Genomic DNA, 9,637 nt, shown 5'->3' with positions numbered 1-9,637 from the left:
GGAGAGGTCGCGAGAAGCGGAGAGGCGGAGAGAGGTGGAGAGAAGCGACGAGGCGGCGAGAGGAGGAGAGACGCGGAGAGAGGCGAAGAGAAGAGGAGAGGTCGCGAGAAGCGGAGAGGTGGAGAGAGGTGGAGAGAAGCGACGAGGCGGCGAGAGGAGGAGAGACGCGGAGAGAGGCGAAGAGAAGAGGAGAGGTCGCGAGAAGCGGAGAGGTGGAGAGAGGTGGAGAGAAGCGACGAGGCGGCGAGAGGAGGAGAGACGCGGAGAGAGGCGGAGAGAAGAGGAGATGTGGCGAGAAGCGGAGAGGGGTGGAGAGAAGCGGAGAGGCGGAGAGACGGAGAGGATGATAGAGAAGCTTCGGTGGTTTCCGTCGTTGATTTCACCGGAGGGAACACAACGAAGCAGACACAATCGCCATGTTCCTCGCCGTTGAAGAGAGAGGCGGCGAGACCAAGAAGTTTTTAGGGTTAGGGAAATCAAATGTTTCTACACTTTTTGTTCTGATTTTTTTTTCCCGGCAACTTTATTAAACCAACATTATTGTATTTTTTTTAATACAATTAATTATGTTTAATAAATTAATTAAAGGTTACTTTTGGTATTATGGAAAACATTATACTATAGGGACAACTTGAAATTGGATTTATACTATAGGTACAACTATGCTGTTTTTTTGTTCTCTTTTAGCAATTTTCCCAAACATTTTTTTGCTAAAATTTGGAATGACATTTTATAAGCTTGGTTATTTTTAAAACAAAACTGAAGATTTGTTTATCAGTATTAAACTATTGATCATTAAGGTCTTGAAATAGTTAATAGAATAGGCTCATTAGCAAGAACAAACTTTAAATAAGCATAGAAGAGAATGACTTTAGAGGAAATCAAAAGAAGAAGTCGTCGGAGTATTAAAGAGACGAGAAAAATGGACCGGGAGCTTGTGGTCAAGTGGTAAGGGAAAAATCTTGGTATGTCACCACATTTCAAGTTGATATATCTGTCATGCGAAACTAATATCACATTTTTCTTGTCACCTTACATGGATATGGGCTACTGCATTTCGGTCCGTTTGAATATCCGAAAGATGGTCTATCCATGGGCTGTATCTTCCACCCGGGGGTTAGGTATGTGTCTTTAATAGATTCGGGTTTAACCATTTTTCGTAAAAAAAAAAAGCGAAAATGACAATTCTATCTAGTACATTACACTCGTTCCAAATTCAAATCTTTTACTTTCTATTCTTTCTTTTTTTAACTTCTAACTGAAAGCATGTACACATTATTTTTATTTTATTTTGGGTTCCTAGAAAAAGGGTGAAACCATGGACTTATTACTTGTTGTAATAAACCTTTGATTACTGATCTATCAACACAAAACTCGTTGAAATCCTGTTAAATTCCTCCCGAATTTGAAAAATCCTAAAATGTTCTTTTCATACAGCTTGTAATCTCCCTTATAAATTCTTTTTTCACTTGATAAAAGTTTGTGATGATGAATTGTTGTTACCATCGTTAAGAAATCTATTTGTGACATTGATTTTAAGAGAACATTCGTAAATTGAATGTGTGTTGATATCCAATTTATGGTGATTTAGGAATTGATATTTACTCTATTAGCTGGAGATCAGGATCCAAGTCCTTCTACGTTGTGTAATCATGGTTACACTTGGACGTTCACTAGTGATAAATTTGGATTTCCAAAAATCCCGGGAATTAATATGGGGTTCGGTGTGTAATTCTCTCGGTTACGGAAAATATATACTGTATGTTGTTTTCTTGTTCTTTATTCATTTGACGACCAAGAAGTATGAAGCTGTCACAGGTTCGTCAATATAGAATAAAATTCTCAGAGAATTGTGGCGCACAAAAACATATTTGCAACAATATGACATGGACTAGACCACCTAATTAACAGATAAAATGTAACTATGATACAAACGACATGATAACGTTGAAATAAGGTAGACCAAGTAGAGATGAGTTAGGAACTCACTTAGTTTGAGGAGAAACGGATGGCAAGACAACAAGAAATGTTTTAAATCATCTCTAACATACTTCTAAATTTTTATTCAAAAATAGAAACTCTAAATATATATTAATTTTACTCCAAAATAATTCTATTTTTGTGGGAAAATATAGAAAAATGATATTTTACCTTTATGTTTAGAAGGAAAAAATGCATTCATCTATATTTTTTCTCAACATAGTAATTTCTCTATCATAGTTGAGCTAGAAATGCTTTGGAGAGTGAATCTCAAACTCTCATAATTGCAATAAAAATTATTTGTTACAAGATCAAATTTGAAGAACATTGCAAAACTTTTATGGATCTAATAAATTAAAACCAATTAAACTTTGTGATATTTAATTGGATTTTGAGGTTTGGTATTGGAGAAATCATTTTGAAGATGTTCAACGTAAATGGGTAGAAAAATCTCGATAAATCAGTAGACATTCTTGTTTAATATTCTCTGCATTTTAAAGTAATGTATGTTTTAGATTTTTCACACATATTAAAAAACATATAAAATTGACTGTAAATGCATTATTTTGTGATTAACTATTTCCTACAAATTTTAGTCCATCAAAATTTATTAAACATAAATTTGTTTTGAAATTTTAAATTATTACCTAATAAAAATATATTAAAATGTACAAACTGTATGTTTTTGAATTTTTTTTTTCTAAAACTCAGATAATTCTAGAACAGATGCAATATGAAAAATCTGGATAATCATTATTATGTTCCTCGTGTGCAAGTGAATTACACTGTACCTAATACACTATGGTTCATAGTTTTAATAATATTCAGATGTTAAAAGGATAGTGACACATAAAATCAGTAAATTATAAGAATTCAATTAATATTTTGAAAATATTTGGAAAGATTTAAGTTTTAAAAAAATTAAATGATTTTAGATGAATTACAGAAATTGTTTTGATTTAATTAAAATATGGTAGAAAGATTTGGATTAATTTTAACGTTACTAATTTAATATCACAACATTGTTTTTGAACTTCATGTTCTAATAGATTTGGATTAATTTTAAGGTTATAGATCATTTCAAATTTTATATTGAATATATGCTATAAAACTACAATAAGTTGTTTTTATGTTGTATTTTCTTACAAAAGTGCTTTCATTAATTAAATGAATAAACATTACAAGAAAAGGGAACGACAATGAATCGAAGCACAAACACCCAAATCAGCTGAACCGATCCTAAACAAGGAGAGATAATTAACCAGAGCTCAAGGGCTTAAACAAAGGATAAAAAACCAAAGAGTCCAAACACCTACATCAAAGAGGAGAGCCGGAAAAAGACTACAACCACCTTTATGGCTTGTGTTGTCACAGCAGCAAGAAGAAAACGCAGACTGAGCCGATGGCAAGAAAAAAACACATAGTGGAGCTTAAACCGCTCCAGAGCAACCAACATCATAAGGGTTTAGAGAGAGAGGCTTATCTGAGTGGCATCCAAAGTTCCCGACACTAAGAATTTAACGTCATATTGTCCTAAGAAAGCCTAGTTACATGGTTACCAAACACTTCATATTTGATCATAAGATGGGCCTTGATGGGCTTTAATACATTTCCTTGTCGTCCCTCAACGACTTTGCCACTTCCGAGTGAATTCACGGACCCTGAGTGATTCTTTTCCCTGATTTTGAAGAAAATGTATTTGTGGTAATTTGTTATGCCGATTCGTAATAGGAGGTTACATTATCTTTGTTTTTTGGTAAGAATCGAGGAAGGTGGTGTGCTCGATGTTTCAATGTAAGCTCTATCTCTTGGTTTAAGATATTTTGTTTTCTCCTACTGTTGTTGGTTTTAAGTTTGTTAGTTTCTGCTCCTGTTGTTGGTTTTAAGTATAAGTTTATGAGATATGTGAGTGTAGATTAGATAAATAGAGAGAATAAGAGAGTTTAGTGAAGATTTGATGAGAGATTAGAAAGATATTAAGAATGGCAAGAGAGAATGTTTAGAGATAGAATGAAATTATAAAGATGAAGGAGAGTAATAATTCTCCATTTATTTCATTAGTGGTGTGAGCACAAGATATATATATATATATATATATATATATATATATATATAGGTTTATCTTTCTTGGGCAACCAAAAACAATCGGAGTTACTGTTCACAGAGTTATTTTTCACGAAATTACTGTTCATGGTAACAATATCCTTCTAGCAAAATCCTCTTGAACTCTCTTGAACTCTTTTATTGCATTTCACTGCACTTCATTGCACTCCACACATTTCACTGCACTTCTCTCAACTCAATGCATCCTTCTTCATTTCATCTTCATGTTTTCAAGACAATATTTATTACTTCGACTCAACATTAAGTTTGTTAGTTTATCAGTTGGATAATATAATTTTGGTCTGTTTGCTTCCCTTGGCTAAGTTTTTGACTTCGAAGAACTTGTGGTTCCGTCGACTTTGGTGTATTATGTTGTAATTCTTGATGTTAATGTAAAAATAAGTATTTTCCAGTGAAAAAGGAATACAGGTTCAACCCTATGGAGTGTGGACCATTTGTGGTGGTGGTGCATTGATGGAGACAAACAACATATGTTTCACTAATGATGAGCTACTGATGAGTGATCAAACCCCAATAAAGAAATAGGCTTATAGACAATACCTCTGAAACTTGCCTAATCTTTCTCGTGGGTATTTTATCCGGACCCAAAGATCCGAACCGTAACCGATCCGAAAATACAGGTTCGGGTCCGGATCTAGGCTAAAGTATCTATCAGGTATATTTATTTTAGACATGCAGGTCTCGGTCGGGTCCGGATCCGGATTCTACCCGAGATCCGATCGGGTACCTAAAATACCCGAAACTTCTAGTACATATTGGGTGTATTTGGGGGTTTGAGTATATTTTTGGTATTACATATAGTTTAATAAATTTAGGGCTCGGGTTTTCAGTGCAGTTTAGGTTTTCGGGTAAAATTTTAGATTTTCAAAAATATAATTCGGGTATTTAAATAAAATTTTGGGTATATTTAGATCTTCGGGTAAAAATTTGGATATTTTTCGGGGAATTGTTTCGGAACCGATCCGCACCCAAAATATACCCAAAAATTTCGGATACTTTGCAGGTATATGAATTATAGACCCGAACTGACCCAGATCCGACATGAACCGACCTGAATCCGAACCGAAAAATTTGAAGTACTTGGTTGGATCCAAATATCTAGTACCCGAAAGACCCAGATCCGACAAGAACCAACCCAAACCTGACCTAAGGGTCCGAATGCCAAGGTATAATTTCTCGCGCATTACATTTTACAGGTTGGAAGGAAATTAAGTAACCAAACGATAAATAATAATTACCAATTGAACTGCTTTTTTTTTTTTTTTTTGGGGAAAGGGCTTAATTACCAATTGAATTGTTTCAGCTATACTTTTGGCCAAAAGATAAACACCATGGGTTATGTGCTATGATTGGTTATCGACAATAAATAAAAGAGATTGAGAACGGAAAATGGTGTTTCCATACCAAAAAAAATTAGGGATAATTTGAAAAATACTCTACTAATAGTTTAAAATTTGAAAATTACACCTTATTTTTTAATTTTTGTAAACTACACTTTGTTAAATGTGAAAATACATTTTTATCCAAGTTAATTATTTGAATAAATAAAATATAAATAAAATACAAATAAAAATTCAAAACTATTAATATTATTATTTATGTTTATGTTTAAAATAAATATATATTTGAGATAAATATGTTATTTTACTATTTAGAATTTTATAATAACAATAGTATTATGAAATTAATAAATAATGATGGTTGTGGTTTCATAAAGTTTATCTGTGTAATTTTTTTTATTTTTTAATCTTATATAAAGAAGTTGTCTGGTATTTCTCATTCTCTATAGAAAAACTCACGTTTTTTATACAAACATATTCTTTTTACTCTCCAAAAACTCTAGCTATATGCATCATGTTCTTTAATTTCTTTTTAAAAAGGAACACAACAGAACTGTTTTCAGAACAAAAAACAAGTAGAATCAGAAACCTAAATCTGATTTTGAAATCATCAAAAAATCAATTTGATTTTATAATCTTAAGATAACTATAAAAAGTGAGATGTTATAGTTGTAGAGTTGAAATCAATGTTTGAATAGAAAAAGACAAATATGTAAATGAGAAGAGGAATAGAAAGTATGAAACTTGAGAAAAAAGCTTTTAAAAATGGAGAATAAAAGGTCATGGAGAAAAAGACGCAGGAGACATCGTTTGTTTTCTTTTTTTAAAAGTAAAAATTTAAGATATAGTTAAAAAGATATTTCGTAGATATTTTTTTAAAAATCTTGTTCTTTTTGAATCTGTTAATTTAAACAGTAAATAAATTATGATGAGACAGTAAATTGATAATAATATTAAATATTTATATAGGATAATTTAGTAAATTCATATATGCAAAAGTGTATTTTTCAAAAACTTTAAATACTAGTGTAGTTTTCAAATTAGCTAGAATTTCATATAAATGTATTTTTCCAAAATTTCCCAATTAATTATACATGCGTGATTATTGATTTATACTTTAAATTATCTTTTGGTAAACAGAAGTCAGGGCCAATACGGAATCGAAACCCTTTTTGCTCGTTTCGTGTCACCAAACAAGCAAGCACTATTCCTCTCTAAACCTGAAAGCTGACGGCCGTCACATTTTTGCGGTCGCCAGACCACCTTTTTAAAAATCGTTATTCTTTTCTTTTTTGTTCAAGTTGTTTTCTAGGTTTTTATGCGGATTTGGAGAAACTTCAACAATGGTCTCAGTTTTGGTAGTCTTCGTGCAGATTTGATGGTCTATTCAGCATATAGTTGTGGGGTACAGTTTTGTTTGAGCGTCTCTTTTCCTGCTTTCCTTCGAATATCTATCGAGCATAAGATTTTTTTTTGAGTTACATGTGTTCGGGTTGTTCTGGCGTTCCTTCGCAAGTAGTTATGAAATGAAATATATTAGGCTCTAACTGATACCGATTAAACGAATACTAAGAATGAGAAAAAAATGAATGAAAAGGGAAAAAAATGAAGAAAATATATTCCTTTATCAAAAATGTTAAGGAATCATAGGTAATAGATATTCATTGTAAATGGTATAAAATTGTAATGAATGATAATGAATTCACTATTTTCACTCATTCCCTTAGTCACCATTTAGTTTTCTTGGTATTGGGTGGAACCATTTTGTGGAAATGGATCATATTTCATTTTGGGACTGGTTTTGATTATATGGTCTCTTTTGTTTGGTCTGCGTTTTTTTCATGGTGATTTTTAATATGAATAGTCAATCCTGACTATATGTAAGATTTGTATTTTGTAGTTAAACCTCGTTCAAAGGTAACTTAAGTAAAGCTAACTCAGAAAAAATTGATGAATGCAATTAAAGAAGAATACTTATTTAAACTATCAAAACTATTCTCATGTTGAAGTAGAGATGACAATTTGAAACCTGGACCATTGGCCTGGTCCGTGAAGGATTGTTGCGGGGCTGATTTGGGCATGGGTTTCTACGCCCGAAAAGTAAGCGGGTCTCGCAAGTACGTGTCATGCGGTATTGGGCTTTCAGCAGGATGGACATCACTTGGACCTGAAGGATAGTAAAGACCTGCAGGATAGTAAAGACCCGCTTCACCGAAAGAATCGTTTACATTTTCACCTGAAAAAAGAAATGAGAGAGAGAGAGAGCGATGATGGTGACTTGGCTTCGATCTTCACCAGCAACCTATGGAGCTCTGGTGATGGTGGTTCGATGGTCGTCGAAGCTTCCGGTCTCTCATGCGTCTTTGATCTGATTCTTCTTCTGATAATCCCTTCGTATTTCATCTGCAGAAGAGGAGCTTCACCGACAACTCATATGAACTTTGTCGACTGTTTCTTCTCCAACAACCTCCGATGAAGATTGCACCTTAGACGCCGATCTCCAAGATCAGGTTCGTGTGTATATTTACTGCAATCGTTTGGATCTTCAGTTGCCGATGTCCAAGATCAAGCCATCTTGGACTTGAAGTCCTGTATATGGATCTTATATGTTTTTACCATATGACAATGAGTGTCTAAAAAGAGCTTGGCTTGCTATAGAAATCTTGATGCTTGGTTGACTTCTTTGTTCTGCAGATTTATCTTAGATCTCGAATTGCAATAGTTAAAATTGAATTGTTCTAGTCACCTGCATTATACGTTTTGACTATTGTTTGTGGTGATTGTTGAGTTTGAGGTACACTTTATGTTTTGCAAATTAATCTTTTTAATAGTCGCTTGCACTACTTTGATCTATTACAGGAAATCATTGCTCAAGCTGATAGAGAAGATCATAGAACTCAAAAACCTTGAAGATGCATATGGTTCCAAACTCAACTTACGAATATATTTTTGCTGCAATTCTTCAGTTCTATTTAGGACCAGACAAGCATACGTTAGTTTGAATGAAGTTACATGCTAAGAAGAATTGATAATGTTGTGACTTGTTTTTGGAGGGAATGAAGTTGTATCGTGTTCCGTGGGCCGGCTCGCAAAAGCTCATGTTAATTACAGGGCGGGATTGGTCATGCCCTAACGAGACTGCGGTACCAAACAGGACAACGCACAGAGACCCGCTGGAACTGAAGACCGCTGCGGAACGGAAGACGGGCAAACCTGCGTGCCATCTCTAGGTTGAAGGTATTAGAAATGGGTCGGCTATTGTTGAAACTGAACATCTAATGTCATCAGTTATATTTGCCTTTGCTGTTTTCTGGTATAGAAAAACCACTAATTTTTATTATTGTTTTGTTATATTCTTGATGTAATATGTTTCAGATCAGTGTTTGAAAAACAAAAACAAAAACAAAAACAAGCAATCACAGTCTTGTAATTAAGACCTAAGTTAATAGTATTAAGCAACACTCCAATTTCTAATCAATGCATGTTAATAAGTATTTGACCTCATGGCTTTTATAAAATATAAAAGTAAATTGGATGATCAAATAATTCTGATTACTGTTTGCACAATTTTTTTTTCAAAATATGTAAAATCCAAAGATGGGTGCTTCCTTGTTTGGTGATTTGAAACCTTACAAAATATAAATTTGATTATTCCATATTGCCCCTTACTTTTGGTTACAAAACAAAAAGGATAATAACGTATTGATCAATTATCACGCTTACATATTTAATTAGCATATTCGTGTTAATCCCTTATATATTAAAAATAAGCATTTCTAATTAACGCGTTCACACTATATTTGTCATGTGTCAACTTGATGTCAATTTCAATTTGAGTATGTTGACATGTCGGTCTCACAATCATTTAACAATTAATGCGTTCACATACTTTTTTTTTACTTCACCGTAGAGAATTTAATGTGTTCACACTAAATTTTTTTAATCAACTCATTTTTAGTTCATGCATTTTTAATCTTTGTATTAGTAAACTGAAATTCTCTCCGTACAACTAGTGAATAATATCATCACAAAAATTACAAAATCATTAATATTCGCGTTAACAAAAATGTTGGAATGAGAATATTTTTAGAAATTCAAAGTTACGTATTTTTCCGAACTTAGCCATGGTTGAGGCTTCTGTACAGGAAGACAATAAATAATTATGATTTGTTATGAATTAAGAAAACTAGGGT

General features: G+C 33.1%; 1 long non-coding RNA gene across 1 annotated transcript; it reads left to right on the top strand.

Moving 5' to 3' along the window:
- The first annotated feature begins 7,671 nt into the window (after nucleotides 1–7,671).
- On the top strand, nucleotides 7,672–8,800 carry LOC106325548. Its single transcript, XR_001266934.1, has 2 exons — nucleotides 7,672–7,954; nucleotides 8,304–8,800. It is a non-coding gene; the product is annotated as an uncharacterized LOC106325548 (long non-coding RNA).
- Nucleotides 8,801–9,637: the final 837 nt, after the last annotated feature.

The sequence above is a fragment of the Brassica oleracea genome, chromosome C2, assembly GCF_000695525.1.
Source record: "Brassica oleracea var. oleracea cultivar TO1000 chromosome C2, BOL, whole genome shotgun sequence".
NCBI lineage: Eukaryota > Viridiplantae > Streptophyta > Magnoliopsida > Brassicales > Brassicaceae > Brassica > Brassica oleracea.
The sequence above is the reverse complement of the archived record's forward strand: the minus strand, read 5'-3'. Positions and strand labels throughout refer to the sequence as shown.